Source organism: Schistocerca gregaria, chromosome 4 (genome assembly GCF_023897955.1).
Source record: "Schistocerca gregaria isolate iqSchGreg1 chromosome 4, iqSchGreg1.2, whole genome shotgun sequence".
Taxonomy (NCBI): domain Eukaryota; kingdom Metazoa; phylum Arthropoda; class Insecta; order Orthoptera; family Acrididae; genus Schistocerca; species Schistocerca gregaria.
The window spans coordinates 744,472,370-744,490,795 of NC_064923.1; the positions used below are offsets into that span (position 1 = coordinate 744,472,370).

The window sequence follows — 18,426 nt, forward strand, 5'->3', positions numbered from 1 at the left end:
CGAGCCCTAATCTCTCTTATCTTATCCTTGTTGTCTTTCCGCGAAATATAAGTTGGCGGCAGTAAAATTGTACTGCAGTCAGCCTCAAATGCTGGTTCTCCAAATTTCCTCAGTAGCGATTCACGAAAAGAACGCCTCCTTTCTTCTAGAGTCTCCCACCCGAGTTCCTGAAGCATTTCCATAACACTCGCTTGGTGATCGAACCTACCAGTAACAAATCTAGCAGCCCGCCTCTGAATAGCTTCTATGTCCTCCCTCAATCCGACCTGATAAGGATCCCAAACGCTCCAGCAGTACTCAAGAACAGGTCGTATTAGTGTTTTATAAGCGGTCTCCTTTACAGATGAACCACATCTTCCCAAACTTCTACCAATGAACCGAAGATGACTATCCGCCTTCCCCGCAACTACCATTACATGTTCGTTCCACTTCATATCACTCTGCAATGTTACGCCCAAATATTTAATCCACGTGACTGTGTCAAGCGCTACACTACTAATGGAACATTCAAACATTACGGGATTCTTTTTCCTATTCATCTGCAATAATTTACATTTATCTATATTTAGAGTTAGCTGTCATTCTTTACACCAATTACAAGTCCTGTTGCTCGAAGTCAGAATGTGGCAGCAGAGTAAAGGAACTAGCAATGATGGAGTTTATTACTGGATAATACGTGTTCCTGATGAAACCCGCCAGGGTAGCCGAGAGCGCTAACGCGCTGCTTCCTGGACTCGGGTAGGCGCGCCGGCCCCAGATGGAATCCGCTCGGCGGATTACCGACGGGAGCCGGTATGCCGTCCGGCCTGGGTGTGATTTTTAGGCGGTTTTCCACATCCCGCTAAGTGAATACCGGGCTGATCCCCAAGTTCCGCCTCAGTTACACGACTCACAGACGTTCGAAAACGTTCGCACTATTTCATGACATACACTGGACGCAGACAGCTGGTGTACACTTCTACCGTCCCGGGGTTCGGGGTGGCGTCAGGAAGGGCATCTGGTCACCCTCTGCCATTAACACAGCGAAATCCGTCATAACAAAGCCGACCCCGCGCTGGTGCGGGACAAAGGTCCCGAGAAAGAAAGAACGTGTTCCTGATGAAGTGTGATTGTGTTCGTCTTATGATTATTGTGACATTTCGCCAGCACAACTGGCTGGCATTGTCAAAGCTTCGCCCTCCATTGTTGGTGGTGAACTGGAGCCGAGCTCGCGGCCGCAGACTATGTATACCTGGCACACCAACGGCCGAGTGCTTCTCCGCGGTCATTTCAAGTGCAGTTCCCCTCTTGCTACCTGCGACGGTCGTTCGCTGTAGCACAGGAAGCCAGGATCCGTTCACCTTGAGGCTTTCTTGTTTCTTGTTGAGCTTATTCCCTTGTTTCTGTGTTCCTATACCTTCCCTGAACAAGCGGGTGTCACAGCTCTTCTCTACAGCAAGAACTTCCGTGTCGGCGTTCTCCACCTGCTCCGACCTGCAATGTCACTCATGTTCTTTGATCCGGTCAAATGTTTTTTATTCCAGTCTTTGACCATAATATTATTTCTTTAGACGATGACCGGAAAAGTCCGTAATGACCATCCTCAGATCTTTGAGTAGCCAGTTGCAATAATGACTGCGTGGACGATGCGGCCTATTCTACACCTCATTTTAGATTATATGACGATGCTATGCTGATTATATTTATATGTTTTGTCGATGCCATTATGGCCTTATCACTTTAGGACATGGTGTAAAAAAAGATCTGAGGATGGTCATAACGGACTGAAACCGGTCACCGCCCAAAGAAATCATATTGTGATCAAAGACTGGAATAAAAAACATTTGACAGTATTGGATCACTGTTTGTATACGCGACCATGTCGCAGTTGGTGAAACTTTGATCCGGTGTTGATTGATCGTCCAGTCGTTCCGGCCTAAACCTTTCTGCATGTGCATGATATGCGGTATATTCCCGATATTGCAAGTGCCCCCCCTTTTTCCGTTGCCACTTGCAATGTCGGAAATTACCGCATACGAGTCTGGGTTTCGAAGAAATTTAGAACACGACTTATCTTAGGAGATAGGTTAAGGAAAGGCAAAGCTAGGGTTACAGCATTTGTAGACTTAGAGAAAGCTTTTGACAATTTTGACGAACACTCTTTTTGAAGTTATGAAGGTATCAGGAGTAAACTACTGGAAGCTTGTTGTTGTTTACAACTTGTACAAAAACTAGAACGCGGTTATAAGAGTCGAGATGCATGAAAGAGAAGCAGAGATTGTGAAGGGAATGAGAGTGGGTTGTAGCCGATCCCCGATATTATTCAATCTGTACATTTAAAAAGCAGTAAAGGAAACCAAGGACGAATTTGGACTAGGAATTAAAGTTCAGGGAGAAGAGACAAAACCTTTGAGGTTCGCCGATGACATTGTGATTCTGTCAGAGACAGGAAAGAACTTCAAAGAGCATTTGATGGGGATGGACATTGTCTTGAAAGGAAAATATAAGATGACCGTCAAAAAAAGCAAAACAAGGACAATGGAATGCAGTCTAATTAAATGAGGCGATACTGCGGGAATTTGATTAGGAAACGAGACAAAGTAGTGGATGATTTTTGCTATTTGGGCAGCAAAATAGTTGACGATGGCCGAGGTACAGAGAATATAAAATGTAGACTGGCAATGTCAAGGAAAGCATTTCTGAAGGAGAGGAATTTGTTTACATCGAATGTAGATTTAAGTGTTGGGAAGCCATTTCTGAAGGTGTTTGTATGGCGTGTAGCAATGTATGGAAACGAAACATAGTGCGATAAACAGTTTAGACAAGAGAATACAAGATTTATAAATGTGGTGCTACGAAAGAATGTTTAAGATTAGATGGATCGATCACGTAACTAATGGGGAAGTACTGAATACGAGGGTGAATCAAATGAAAACGTTAAAAATTTTTTAAAATATTATTTATTGTGCAGAAGTGGTAAAAAGCTATATCACTTTTCAACATAATCTCCCCTACGGTCAATGCAAGTCCTTCAGCGCTTACAAAGTGCATAAATTCCATAGAAGAAAATTGTTTTGGTTGTTCGCGCAACCAATCATGTACCGCGTGGCGTACCTCTTCATCAGAACGGAAATTCTTTCCTCCCATTGCGTCTTTGAGTCGTCCAAACATATGAAAAACACTTAGGGAAAAGTCTGGTGAGTATGGTGGATGAGGAAGATACTCAAAATGCAGGTCTGTGATTGTTGCAACAGTTACACGGGCAGTGTGTTGCCTTGCTGCAAAAGGACACCTGCTGACAGCAATCCACGTCGCTTTGATTTGATTGCAGGCCGCAGATGTTTTTAGGAGATATGTGTGCACTAGTGACAGTGGTCGCTCTAGGCATGTAATGCTCCAAAATGACGCCTTTTTCTCCCCAGAGACTCAGGATAACCTTCCCTGCTGATGGTTCTGTTCGAAACTTCTTTTGTTTTGGTGATGAGGAATGGCGCCATCCTTGCTCGCTCTCTTCTTTTCCGATTGGTGGAAGTGAACACAGGTTTCGTCCCCAGTAACGATTCTTGCAAGGAATCCATCACCTTATCGTTCAAAGCGCCGAAGACGTTCATCAGAAGCATCAACACGTTGTTCTCTCATATCAGGAGTCAGCTGCGGTGGTACCCATCTTGCAGACACTTTGTGAAACTGGAGAACATCATGCACAATGTGGTGTGCTGATCCTTGACTAATCTGCAAACATGCTGCAATGTTATTCATAGGCGCTGCAGTCATGGACTGTGCGGCTCGTCCCGGCGGAGGTTCGAGTCCTCCCTCGGGCACGGGTGTGTGTGTGTGTGTGTGTGTGTGTGTGTGTGTGTGTGTGTGTGTTTGTCCTTAGGATAATTAGGTTAAGTAGTGTGTAAGCTTAGGGACTGATGACCTTAGCAGTTAAGTCTCATAAGATTTCACAGACTTTTCTTTCTTGTCATTCAGTGTCACTCGGCGGTTTTCCTTCGCTATGTGTGCTTTGCACTATGCTGCCACCTACAGGCCATTCTGCACGCTGTTCGTAGCACGCTTACCAACTTACAGAATAACGGCGCGAAATTTCGATTTGTTATTACAAATTTAAGGTTTTTATTTGACTCACCCTCGTAAAATTGGGGTAAAAAGAAATTTGTGGCACAGCTTGAGCAAAAGAAGGGATCAGTTGATAGGACACATTCTGAGACATCAAGGGATCATCAATTTAGTACTAGAGGGAAGTCTGTGATGGTGTGTGTGTGTGGGGGGGGACTGAGTACAGTAAGCACATTCAGAAGAATGTGGGTCGTAGTAGTTTTTCGGAGATGAAGAGGCTTACACACGACAGAGTAGCATGAAGACCTGCATCAAACCACAACAACAACAATTACAAATGACATTCAGTAGAACATGTACCTGTTACCACCTGACCCCAACATGGAAGTTCCTCCACTCTTGAATGATTGTGGGTGTAATAAATGCATGCAGCTAGGCACATTCAGGTGGAGGCTCTTACTTAGCTTTGCAGTAGCAGCCTGGGGAGGCAGTTGAACATTTTCGAAGCCAGCTCTGATGTCATGAAGTCGGCGCTACGCAGTGCCTGCAGTCGCGTCTGCACGCTCCCTGTCGCTGGACCGCGTGGTTGGCCATTTCGCGAGACACCGTCTTTGAAATTTCAGCCGTTGAATGAAGCGAAAAATCTTAGGTCAAGAGAAGCGGACGTTTTTCCTCCTGTCTACTGATTGAAGGAAACGCCTGCTCTTGCTAAAAGAAGCAGTTTGGTCACTGTTCAATGTACCCCACCAAGGTTTTGTCGCTCTCTGTATGTTGAAACTAGACAGTTCAAGTCTTAGACAAAATTTCGCGGGACATGGATGAGAGCAGTTACAACAAGCAGTCGCCGCTTCTTTATTAAATAAGTAGTAGTTTTGGATTTTCTCTATAACGGCGAAATTCCATCGTTAGGAGCAATGCCTAATTCTCGCGAGTGACGGTTTCAGGATCGTTTTTACGTAAATTCGGAAGGTACTGGTTTCCGTGTTTGATCGGTCACATGAAGCTTGTCATGCAAGGTGTGCCCAATGGTTCGTATTGCTGTGAGTCACGAGCGGTTTTGATGGTTCAATTAGTAATGGACAGTGGTGAACTTCATTTTCGAGTGTTTATGTGTGAGTAATTCCGCGTCCATGTACCGCTCCCTTACGCCACTCGTTCCTCGTCCCTTTACTGATTCAAATGGCTCTGAGCACCATGGGACTTAACACCTACGGTCATCAGTCCCCTAGAACTTAGAACTACTTAAACCTAACTAACGTAAGGACTTCACACAACACCCAGTCATCACGAGGCAGAGAAAATCCCTGACCCCGTCCCTTTACTGACATCGCTGTGTTAGTATTTTTTCCTCGTATGTAACCATAGGTTTAGTATTTTTATGAGTGTTCCACGTAGATGCAGTCTTAGGAGTACGCTAAATTCATGAAGTAAACGTTTATAATGCAGTTACGTAGTTCATTAAATTTCATGCACCCCAGCACGTGCCAAGTGTCCTGAAATCTTCAGCGTTCTCTGCCCTGTTAGAGATAATTACCTAATGTGTTAGCAAAGTGTGATCTCTGATCGGTCGTCCCGGAGCTCAATAATTAAAATTCCGTTGCGAGTTCTCTCTTTAGAATAGTGGGTAGGGCTAATAATCAGTTAAAATTTCATGAAACTTTAGAAGACTTGTCACTCAGAACCGAATAAATGATTTTAATTACCGTTTTTGTGCACAGTTAGCGTCCAGCTACACTAATTCCTTATTATAACGAGAAGTGGACCACTTTTATCAGCAGCACGATCCACTTTGAACTTTTCCATCTTGGGGTGCACGAGAGTGTGTGAAACACAAACAGTTTTAGTCTGAAAACCTCGCAGTCTGTGCATGGAATGTTCTGTGTTGTCATCGCACATGGCATATGAATTTTAGAGACAAGTCAGATACAATACATGTTACCTCTGTACATTGTTTCACCTCTTTTCAATCCGTAATTTCTTCTTCATCCAACAGTGTCACTTTCCACTGTTTATAAACTGACTGCACAGTCTAATCGGTAGTATAATGCCGCCTTGCAAACTAAGAATTGCTCAATGTATCTAAGCAGTGTACCCATTCAAAACCACAAAGTGCTGTATATACTCCATTAAAAAGTTTTTTTTCATAGAAGCAGTAGACAAACGAAATGTCCTCGGCGTAAGTCGGCGAATCGGAAGCGGATATTTACGAACTGCGTAATGACATGGAAAGCTTTAACCAGCATTCCATGAATGACACATCGTAAAACTCAGAATAAGTACATCTTTAAGAATTCTGAGACGAATAATAAACTTTAATCTCTTCCTCCAGGCGCATAAATTATAGCGACGGAAGATGTCAGATAAACAGTACTCTAAAACGCTGACATGAGCTCATCCGTTGGAAAAGCCGGTACCGATATGAAAATTACACTACTTCAAAGTCGTCTTTTACTTGATATACGTGTTCTAAATGCTTGCTGTTAAAAGTTATCTGCAAATTCGCCAAATACAATTGCAGGACACTGCTACGTCATAAAATCACCGCTAACAACTTTCGCCTCCGCGCCCGACCCTTCTAACGGAAAGAAGCAGTTTCCTTCTATTCAAACACGTGCCGGGCTTGCAGTCGGCCATCGTTCATTTCAGCTCAAGTCTTCGAAGTCTCACCCCAGGCTGAATGGCAGTCGGTCAATCGCAGTATCGTCCAGTAAAGTTAGCGACGACAGGTTGCACCCTCAAAACTTCTTGGAATACTAAGTTCGCCGAAAAATTTTAAAATTCACATTTTCGTCTCTTTTAAACGCTGTGAACAACTATGTAGCAGTTTTCTGCAACTGTGGAGCATTCATTTACTACATTCAGAACAATGTATTACTTTCCATAATTAGTTTCGAACTACATAGGGAATTTTGAGGTTACGTTCGATCTCCATGTGCCGTATATTTGCTTGGTTTTGTACTGTCGACGATCGAGTTTAACGATGTTCAAGAGAGAAAGTAATATGACACTCACAGGTTCTGATTACAAAGAGAGAGAGAGAGAGAGAGAGAGAGAGAGCGAGAGAGAGAGCGGGGGGGGGGGGGAGGGGGGGAGGGAGGCAGAGAGAGGTGGGAAGGGTGGGGGGAGATGATGCATTTATCTACACACTACAATTTAGCAATGTTAGCAATTTCCTTTGCCATGGAATACGTACTTGTGGTGATATTTCCAGAGCTGCTCTGACACCTATAGAATGCAGCCGTACCTGAAAAGAAAAATCGAGTAAGAGCCTGAGTCAGTCATGCAATACGAATAATACATCATCTTGTGGAAACATTATCACATCTAACATAACAAAAAAAAGGCACAAAATGTTTTAAAACTCTGATGATCAGCTCACATTAAAACACTGGAAAAGGAACTCCACTGAAACCAACGAATTCTCCATATGAAGTGCAGTAATACAATGGCACCATTTGACTTAGATAATAATAATACTAAACGCTCCAATTCAGTTATTGTGATGAATGGTTGTACTAGACGTCAATTTTCTGCAATCTTGCTTTGGTAAGCAATAAATCATCTACGTTAGAAATAATATGTAGCTATCAATTTGTCAAGATAATACGCTGTGCTGTTGGAAACCGTGTAACGTGTAGTAATATGAATAAGTAAATCTAAGGGTCGCATATTTCAATTTTTGTTAATATAGTGAGAGCATGAACGAACTTTTATCCTAACAAGTACAGCAGATCAGTGTGAACAGGAAAATCGAAACTGAAATTTAAACGATGATCTTTCACAAATCACAATTTCTCCAGCACATACTAGTCCTGCTTCCACTTTGTTCCCTATCCTACTGTGAAGCTATCAGGTTTTTTCTTTCTCTACCCTGTACAAAGGCACTCCACTCCAGTGGTGAAGACAGGTTACTCATTCTAACAAAGGTGGTTATTCTGTTGAGTGTCCAGCAGTATGATGTAAATGCACCAAGGCGGCCAACAGATCATGTAGAGAATCCACTAGTGATTTCATTAATTTGTGGTTTCATTTTGGTTTCCAGACTTGTTCTGGATGATCAGATACTGTCACTTCCGAAATAAAGAGCAGAGCCATACACACATCAAAAAAAGTTTTGCATCGCCTCAGTTCCGAGAGTTCCGGAACCTGTACAGAAAATTGGAATAGAGATCAATATAAACATCATTTCAGCCCTTTTTATTGCTCATGAAAACCACAGATTGCATGTTGTGCCACCATACAGCGAAACATTCGGAGGTGTCGGTCCAGATTGCTGTACACACTGGTACCTTTCATACCCAGTAGCACGTCTTTTCCCATTGATGCAGGCCTATATTCGTCGTGGCATACTATCCACAAGTTCATCAAGGCACTGTCGGTCCAGATTGTCCTACTCCTCAACGGCGGTTCGGCATAGGTCCCTCAGAGTGGTTGTTTGTTCACGTCGTCCATAAACAGCCCTTTTCAATCTATCCCAGACATGTTCGGTAGGGTTAATGTCTGGAGAACATGCTGGCCACTCTCGACGAGCGATGTCGTTGTCCTGAAGGAAGTGCCGCCTGGGGTAGCCGCGAAGTCTCAGGCGCCTTGTCACGGTCCATGCGGCTTCCCCCGTCGAATGTTGGAATCGTCCCTTGGGTATGGGTGTGTGTGTTGTCGTTAGCTTAAGTTAGTTTAAGTTAGATTAAGTAGTGTGTAAGCTTTGGGACCGATGACCTCTGCAGTTTGGTCCCATAGGACCTTACCACAAATTTCCAAATTTTTCATGAAGGAAGTCATTTACAAGATGTGCACGATGGGGGAGCGAAATGTCGTCCATGAAGACGAATGCCTCGCCAATATGCTGCCGGTATGGTTGCACTATCGATCGGCGGATGGCATTCACGTATTGTACAGCCGTTACGGCGCCTTTCATGACCACCAGCGGCGTACGTCTGCCCCACATAATGCCACCCCAAAACAGCAGGCAACCTCCACCTTGCTGCACTCGCTGGAAAGTGTTTATAAGGCGTTCAGCCTGACCGGGCTGCCTCCAAACACGTCTCCGACCATTGTCTAGTTGAAGGCATATGCGACACTCACCGATGAAGAGAACGTGATGCCAATCCTGAGTGGTCCATTCCGCATGTTGTTGCGCCCATGTGTATCGCGATGCATGGTGTCTTGGTTGCAAAGACGAACCTCGCCGTGGACGTCGAGAGTGAAGTTGCACACAGTTTGAATCGTAACACGGCGTCCTGTGGCTGCAGGAAAAGTATTATTGCTGTCAGGGTTTCTCCGAGCCATAACCCTTAGGTAGCGGTCATCCACTGCAGTAGTAGCCCTAGGGCGGCCTGAGCGAAGCACGTCATTGTCAGTTCCTTTCTCTCTGTATCTCCATGACCGTACAACATCGCTTTGGTTCACTCCGAGTCCCCTGCACACTTTCCTTGTTGAGAGCCCTTCCTGGCACGGAGTAACAATGCGGACGCGATCGAATCGCCGCATTGACCGTCTAGGCATGGTTGAACTGCGGACAACACGAGCCGTGTACCTCTTCCCTGGTGGAATGTCTGGAACTGATCGGCTGTCAGACACCTTCCGTCTAATAGGCGCTGTTCATGCATGGTTGTTTACATCTTTGGGCGGGTTTAGTGACATCTCTGAACAGCACAGTCAACGTCTGTCTTCAGGAGTTCTGAGAACCGGGGGTGATGCAAAACTTTTTTTGATTTGTGTATTAAATCCCCTAGTTGCAAGTGCTACAAAGGCGTCACCAGATAAAAGGCAACGCAGGTCTTATAAAAAGAAGCGACAACCTTAAAGACGAACAGAGTGCTGAACAACATTTGTGAACGCCTTATACCCCACTGCAAAGCTGTATCACATTTCAACATAATCTCCCCCACGCTCAATGCAAGTCCTCCAGCGCTTACAAAGTGCATAAATTCCTTTAGCAAAAAATTCTTTTGGTAGTCCGCGCAACGACTCATGCACCGCGTGGCGTACCACTTCATCAGAACGGAACTTCTTCCCTCCCATTGCGTCTTCGAGTGGTCCAAACATATGGCAATCACTTGGGGCAAGGTCTGGTAAGTATGGTGGATGAAGAAGACACTCAAAATGCAGGTCTGTGATTGTTGCAACTGTTGTACGGGCACTGTGGGGCCTTGCATTGTCATGTTGAAAAAGGACACCTGCTGAGAGCAATCCACGTCGCTTTGATTTGATTGCAGGCCGCAGATGATTTTTTAGGATATCTGTGTATGATGCACTGGTGACAGTGGACCCTGTAGGCATGTAATGCTCCAAAATGACGGGTTTTCGTCCCAAAAGAGGGTCAGAATAACCTTCCCTGCTGATGGTTCTGGTCGAAAGTTCTTTAGTTTTGGTGATGAGGAACGGCGTCATTCCTTGCTCGCTGTCTTCGTTTCCGGTTGGTGGAAGTGAATCCAGGTTTCGTCCCCAGTAACGATTCTTGCAAGGAAGCCATCACCTTCTCGTTCAAAGCGCCGAAGAAGTTCTTCACAAGCATCAACACGTCGTTCTCTCATTTCAGGAGTCAGCTGCTATGGCCCCCATCTTGCAGACACTGTGAAACTGGAGCACATCATGCACGATGTGGCGTGCCGGCCCGCGACTTATCTATAAACATGGTGCAATGTCATTCAGTGTTACTCGGCGGTTTTCCTTCACTATGGCTTCAACTGCTGCAATGTTCTGTGGAGTCACAACTCGTTGTGCCTGACCTGGACAAGGAGCATCCTCCACTGAAGTCACACCATTTGCTAGACTTGCTGCTGTGACAAACATACATCACCGCACCGGACCTTCCTTCGTCGATGAATTTCAGCAGGTTTCATAACTTCACTACAAAACCGAATAACAGAACGCTGTTCTTCCCTGGTGCAAGTCGCAAGTGGGGCGGCCATCTTTATACTGATACTGCGACGGTATGTATGCATCTGCACTATGCTGCCATCTACAGGCCATTCTGCACGCTGTTTGTATCACGCTTACCAACTTACAGGATAACGGAGCGAAATTTCGATTTGTTATTACAAATACTGATCTGCGAACGAATTGGCACTGACGTAAAAAGGAATCTGGCAGTTCACTGATGCATCGGCAACGAAGGCTGGAATTTGGACGCCAATACCGCAACTGGACATCCACTGTCTGGTGACAGGTGGCCTTTGCACATGAATGACGTTGTATGCTCCAGTGGCGTGAAATGTCTGAAAGCCAACACCCTACAATTGTCGTCAGAAGACTGCAGGCTGGAGGAGGCAGCGTTTTGGTATGAGGAATACTTCCTGGAATTCTCTGGGTGATCTCGACATTCTGGAAGGTAGAATCTACCAAAGCAAATACGCATCTATTTTTGGAGACTATGTCCACCCCAATATGCAGTTTGTTTTTCCAAGGTACGATGGCATATACCAGCAGGACAATGCAACAGGCCACACAGGTTGCAGTGTATGTGAGCGGTTCGAAGAGTGCTAGGGTCAGTTTACCGTATTCCTCTGGACACCAAACTCGCCGGGTTTGAATCTGTGGGACCACCTCTATCGGGCTGTTCGCACCATGGATCCTCAACCGAGAAGTCTAGCGCAGCAGACCACGACATTGCCGTCAGCATGAGTCCACATCCCTGCTTGTGTCCTCTAGAATCTCACCGATTCTCTTACTGCACGTCTTGCAGTGGCTTGCACTGCAAAAAGTGGTTATTCACGCTTTCCATAGGTGGTCCGTTAATGTGACTGGACAGTATTCACTAAGGTGACAAAGTTATGCGATAACAATATGCACAAATACAGGTGGCGGTAGTGTCACGTACACAAGGCATAAAAGCGAAGTGCGTTGGCGGAGCTGTCATTGGTACTCAGGTGATTCAAGGGTAAATCATTCTGACGTGATTGTGGTTGCACGAGTGGAACTAACAGACTCCGAACGCGGAGTAGTAGTTAAGGTTAGATGCATGGGACACACCATTTGGAAGAACGTTAGGGAATTCAGGGTTCCGAAATTCACAGTCCCAAGAGTGCGCCGAGGCATTACCTCTCACCACGGACAACGCAGCGGCCGACGCCCTGAACTTAACGACCGGAAGTGGCGGCTTTTCGTTGAGTTGTCAGTGCTAACAGACAAGAAACACTACGTAAAATTACAGCAGAAATCAGTGTGGGACGTACGACGAACCTGTCCGTCAGGACAGTGCGGCGAAATCTGACGTTAATAGGCTATGGCAGCAGACGACAGATTCGAGTTCCTTTGGTAACAGCACGACATCGCTTGCAGCGTAACCATGTCGGTTGGACAACTGTGGCCTGGTCAGTTGCATCCCGATTTAAGTTGGTAACAGCTGATGGTACGCTCCGAGTGTACCACAGATGCTCGTCGGTCCCATCGGAGTAAAGAAGGATGAGAAGGAAGTCAGCTGTGCCTTTTCAATGAAACCATCCCGCCATTTGCCTCAAGCGATTTATGGAAATCTCGGAAAACCTAAATCAGGCTCACCGGACGCTCGTTTAAACAGTCGCCCTCCCGAATGCGAGACCAATGTGCTAACCATTGCGCCATCACGATCGGTGTGTGGTGCAAACCAACCGAAGTTATCAACGAGGTGCTGTCCAATGTGGTGGTTGTTCCATAATGGTGTAGGCTATATTTACGTGGAATTTACGTGGGATGGACTGGGTCCTCTGATCCAGCTGAACTGATGACTGACTGGAAATGTTTATTGTAAGGAAGTTAAACACCGACAGCCGCCCTTACGTTGTAATTTGTTGTGTAGCTACCAGTTTCGGCACTTCAGTGCTCCATCTTCAGGCCTTAGTTGATGCTGAAGGGGTTGTCACGATCCATAAACACGATGCATCAGCGGCCAACAACAGGTTTACGCTAACTAACTGTAACTGTGATTTCGTCTCTGCAACCATCAACTTATGATCGGCTACTTGCTGATCGTTTGCAGCCATTCATGGGCTTCGTGTTCCCAAACAACAACGGAAATTTTATGGATGACAATTCAGCCGGTCATCGGGCCGCAAGTATTGACAAATGGTCTGAACTACATCGTGGATAGTTTGAGCGAATGGTTTAGCCACCCAAATCGTCTGCCATGTATCCCATCGAACGTCTATTGGACATAATGGAGAGGTCAGTTCATGTACTAAATCCTGCTGTGGAAACACTTCAGCAACTGTGACCGGCTATAGAGGCAGCGTGGCTCAATATATCTAAAACGGCCCTCCAACGACTTTTTGATTCCACACCACATCGAGTTGCTGCATTACACTGGACAAAAGAAGGTGCGCCAAAAATATGGGGGTATCCCATGACTTTTGTCGCCTCAGTGCGTATCACCTAGCTCAGCCTCCAGACATAAAAATGATTTTGGTGTGTTAGCTACCTTTTGTATGCGGCAAAGTATGACCCAAAATGCACCATACATAAACTGGTCAGAGACTATATTTTTTATCGTTAAGCTTTCGAAATATGTCTGGTGGGTTACCTAATTCTAAATAAAAAAAAATAAAAAAAAGCACTCCCTCTTCAGACCACAAGTGGATCATCGGGACCATCCGACCGCCACATATCCTCCTCTGAGGACGTGGATAGGAGGGGCGTGTGATCAGCACACCAACTCCTGGTCGTTATGATGGTTTTCTTCGACCGGAGCCGCTACTGTTGGGTCGAGTAGCTCCTCAGTTGGCGTTACGAGGCTGACTGCACCCCGAAAAATGGCAACAATGCATGGCTGCCCGGGTGGTCAACCATCCAAGTGCCGGCCACGCCCGAAAGCACTTAACTTCGGTAATCTGACAGGAACCGATGTTTCCACTGCCGCAAGGCCGTTTCCACTTAGTTCTGAAGTATCACTATAAATATGAGCAATGACGAAAAGAGAGCCAATTTATTATCAAACTGCGATGTAACATGACGAAGAATTCTTTTTCTTTCCACCGAATAGTTTCCTCAAAATCGAATGCCAAAGACGGTACAGTGACCAACACATAATGATCGCAAAACAGTGATTTTTAATTTTTTACGTGATTTTTAAAGGTTTTACTGGGAAACTGAAAACGGAGGCCGCTGCAGCTTTCCTCCGTTTACATCAAACGATTCTTTTAGAGCCACAGCAGGTGACTCGATATTCGGCTGCCCTCATTCCAATTCTCGTGGGTACGATATAGGCTGCCCTCGCAGTGGTACATCCACGGTCGCGGAAGCAATTTGCTGGTGTGGCCCCAGGCTTAATCGCCGCTGTACAGTAGGAAAGGCCGCTCGTTGTGTGCGTCAGTCAGCGCAGCGGCGACACAGGAGTCGAGTTGCTGCTGCAGCGAGAGGCCGCCGTGCGGTTAAGCAGGCGGGTCAGCGCCGCAGCCCCAGGGTAACCTAGCGGTCGGCGCGCCGCTGCGCCCCGACTGGAAATAGCATGGCCCGCGGCGGGCTCTGTCAGCGGTCTGTGCTGTTAATGAATTTCCCGACAGGCTGCGGACCGCCTAATTGGATGCGCGCGGCGGCTGCAGCAGTGTAATGGCCCGTAGCTCGGCCCGCAGTGCAGGGCACCGCATCGGCACTGTTCTGTCCGTTTCCGGCGGTTCATCGCATTGGCCCGCGTAATGGAAGGCCAGCACGAATGTGTTACTTCGTGTCCTGCCCTTCTGCCCATGACCACCCGTGTTACCCGGAACTACGCCCAGGGGTGGTGAGACCATCCATTTCGGGCTAAAAACATTCTTATTCCTCTTCGACTTCGACGTTTAGTTACCTTTCCTGAGATCTTCCTCGTAATTTTCTGTTTGTACACTTCGACTCCCACGGTAACGCCGGAAATGCATATCCTCCCATTTCCATCTATTGTAGTATAATTATTTGCGTTATTTTGTTACCTGAAAATATGACATTTCTGTATATTTATGTATTGTATTTGTATATGCATTATTTCGATGTGTAATTGGTTTGTTTTGCCAATATTATTTGTATTTTTACGCTGGGTCTTGCCGAGGGACAATTATGCTATCGAACGATTACATCGATAGGTGGTGTGGAGAACCAAAGTGTTTAGGATCTTTGGTAGTGTGAACTCGGCCGCGTGGAGCGCGGGCAGAGGAGAATCTGGCTGGAGTAGGGCGGTGGAGCAGGTGTGTTGTGTGACGCTCCCGCGAGTTGCCGCGCTTTCAGGGTTTGGCAGCATGCAGTTCCGCTCGACTTGCTAGGATAGTTTCTGATACGGTGTCGCGGACGGGAAGCATTAGCTAGCGGACTTCAAGAGCCCGTTTCGCCTGGTGACCCGGTCGAGAAGGAGGCGCGCCAACGTCCAGCTTCTGCAACAGCTACGGCCGACAATGAGCGATTGTCGCCACCTCCTCGATCGACGACTTCAAACCTTCACTCAACCAACACGGAAGACTGAAAGCACGTAAAGTTTTAGAACTGTATGACAGACCTCAGCTTTTCAAACTGTTTCAAAATTACAGCAAGTAGCATGAACCTTTGTTGCTCATTGTCCTAATTGCATTACCAAGCAGGGTCCCATCCCCTTCCGAAATGAACTCGAGTGTCATTGCAATTCAAACGCCAGCATTAAAGTAATACAGCATTCTGTTTCACTGCTTTAATTTCAAGGTTCAGTTACAGTACTCATAGCTGGCTACTATATTTAGATTACAAAAGCACAAATTAAGAGCGCGAGTTTTGTTACCATATTTTAGCTTGCCTGTGACTGCAGCTCAGCTTGGTACGTACTAAATTTTACTATTGTTAATTGTTCAGAATCATTTAATTCAAGTTCAAAGTTAAATCTCTTATTTCTAAATTGCGCAGATTCAAGTAGCTTTTGAAATGATTGTTAAGGTAGCCCAAGACTAACCTTATTTTATTGAATTTCGTGGTGCTTCAGAAACAAAGGTCACTATTAATTTCAGTCACTAAATTAAGTTTCAATTTTCCGGTTTTATTAATTCTTTTGCTAAATTAAGTCAGAGTGTAGCGAAATTTATTACTTCTGACAAACATTCAGTTTTCACATAACACGTGTCAACCCTCAGTTGCCACGCTTTTAGCGCTAATTATATGTACATTAATTTTTCATTTTCAGTTATTATAGTAGTTGTCCACAGGACTGGCGACCGTAATTTTCCCCAAATCTCAAATATCTAATTAACGCCAATTAATTGTTAAAGTAACGACCGCACATTTACTTTCTTCATTAATTTTACCCTTTTCTCAAAATTAATTTTCACCAATTACATTTGCATTTTTCCTTTCATTTAGATGTAACTCTTTCCTCCCTCTTTACCGACAAATTAACGTCGGTGACGATTGCTTTTCCCAAATTTCCATTAGGTACACGCGGTTTCATTTTTCACTGCCATTAACGTCGATAAGTGAGGGGGAGGTTAAACCATACTTACAAGCCGCAAAAGAACTGTACAATACAGGTGAAGGGTTCTTCGTAGCAGTGTTATCTACAGGATGTCTACACTGTTGTTGAGGCAGTTCAAAAACTGTAAATTGTTTTGTACGACTTAGGACACGACCCTAAGGAGAGGTGGGATACAGATTGGTGCAGCAACGGTCGCCGCAGGAAAGCCGAACAGGAGCAGATATGATTATCGAACAGATTAACAAAGCAAACAGGAGCTTCATTTAACTTGAAGAGTACGAAATGGTGGAGATCTCTTCCCAAAACCACGTTGCCTGGCATCCCAGACATGCTCAATAATCTACATCTGCATCTACATGGATACTCTGCAAATCACATTTAAGTGCCTGGCTGAGGGCTTATCGAAGCACCTTCACAATTCTCTCTTATTATAATCTCCTATAGGGCGCGGAAAGAATGAACACCTATATCTTTTCGTACGAGCCCTAATTTCCCTTATTTTATAGTGGTGATAATTCCGCCGTATATAGGTCGGTCTCAACCAAATATTTTCGCATTCGGAGGAGAAAGTTGGTGAATGGAATTTCGTGAGACGATTCCGTCCCAACAAAAAAAGCCTTTCTTTGAATGATTTCCAGCCCAAATCCTGTATCACTTCTGTGACACTCTCTCCCATATCTCGCGATAATACAAAACGTGCTGCCTTTCATGGAACTTTTTCGATGTACTCTGTCAGTCCTACCTGGTAAGGATCCCACACCGCGCAGCAGTATTCTAAAAGAGGACGGACAAGCGTGGTGTAGGCAGTTTCCTTAGTAGGTCTGTTCCATTTTCTAAGTGTCCTGCTAATAAAACGCAACCTTTAGAGTTAGCCTTCCCCAAAACATTTTCTATGCGTTCTTTCCAATTTAAGTTGTTTATAATTGCAATACCTAGGTATTTAGTTGAATTTACGGCTTTTAGATTAGACTGATTTATGGTGTAACCGAAGTTTAACGAGTTCCTTTTAGTACTCATGTGGATGACCTCCCACTCACATGTTTATGTCTGGGGAGTTCAGTGGTCATCAAAAGTGATCACAATAATTGAGCTCGCTGCTCAGTTTTGGTTATTGATAACTTGATACCAGTGTCTGAGTTTAATTTGTACAGCACTGAAGAAGATCACCATGTGATCGAAAATCTATTCTGCTATCAATAAAACATCAATATTACGGCCAACGCTGACCTTCCTTTTAATTTGAAATTAAGTGTGTTAGCTGTAACCAGTTTTATCCGCAAAATTCTTGGAGTCTTGGCGGACTATTAATTGCCTCGAGTATGAACAACAATTGTAGGTCACCTCCAGTTCAGTTTGGCGCTTGTATGTGTAGCAACACCGGGTGTTACTTCTGCGTTCTTGGCAGGAAAAGTTTGTTTTGTCTGGAATGAAAAACAGCCCACAGTTGCACGAAATTGTGTTTATTTTAGACTTTGACCATGGTGGGCTGTTTATCATTCTAGATAGTTTCGTAACGGTTGCCGTTGTCGCTGCCATGACGAAAATAATGAAGTTTGGTTTGTGTTAAAGTGGATATTGTACCTAAGAAGCGGCCAAAATAGTTGCTCTGCATGATAACACATGTATGGCTGTAAGAGACATTGCTCCTATTGTTGGGAAAAATTTAGTGTTTAGGGCATATAGTGATACTGCCTCATTATCTCCAAAGAGAAAAGAAAACGTGGACGAAAATGAAAAACAACCCCTAGAACTGACAAAACGCTACTTAGAAGGAGCAGAATTCATCCTGAGGACAGCACTTACAGAGACATTTATTCGCTACTGGTGTCGATGCTGGCTCTTCAACGGAAAGGCGTAAGCTTCTTAATTGTGGGTGGAAGCCGCTAAAGGAGTAGGAAACCAATTTTTAACACCTGCGGTGAAGGAAAAACTGTTGGCACGCAGCAAAATATGTAAATTCTGGACTTTGAATGACCGGAAACCCGTAATTTTCAGTCACGAGTTTACTGTTC

General features: G+C 45.0%; 1 protein-coding gene across 1 annotated transcript in view; it reads right to left on the reverse strand.

Moving 5' to 3' along the window:
* Positions 1-18,426, reverse strand: part of LOC126365963 (beta-1,3-galactosyltransferase 4-like) — a 481,148-nt gene that overhangs the window by 139,083 nt on the left and 323,639 nt on the right. Inside the window, exon 2 of the mRNA XM_050008759.1 lies at positions 7,235-7,285. The gene's annotated coding sequence lies outside the window, so the exon portion shown is untranslated. The remainder of the gene's footprint in view (positions 1-7,234; positions 7,286-18,426) is intronic.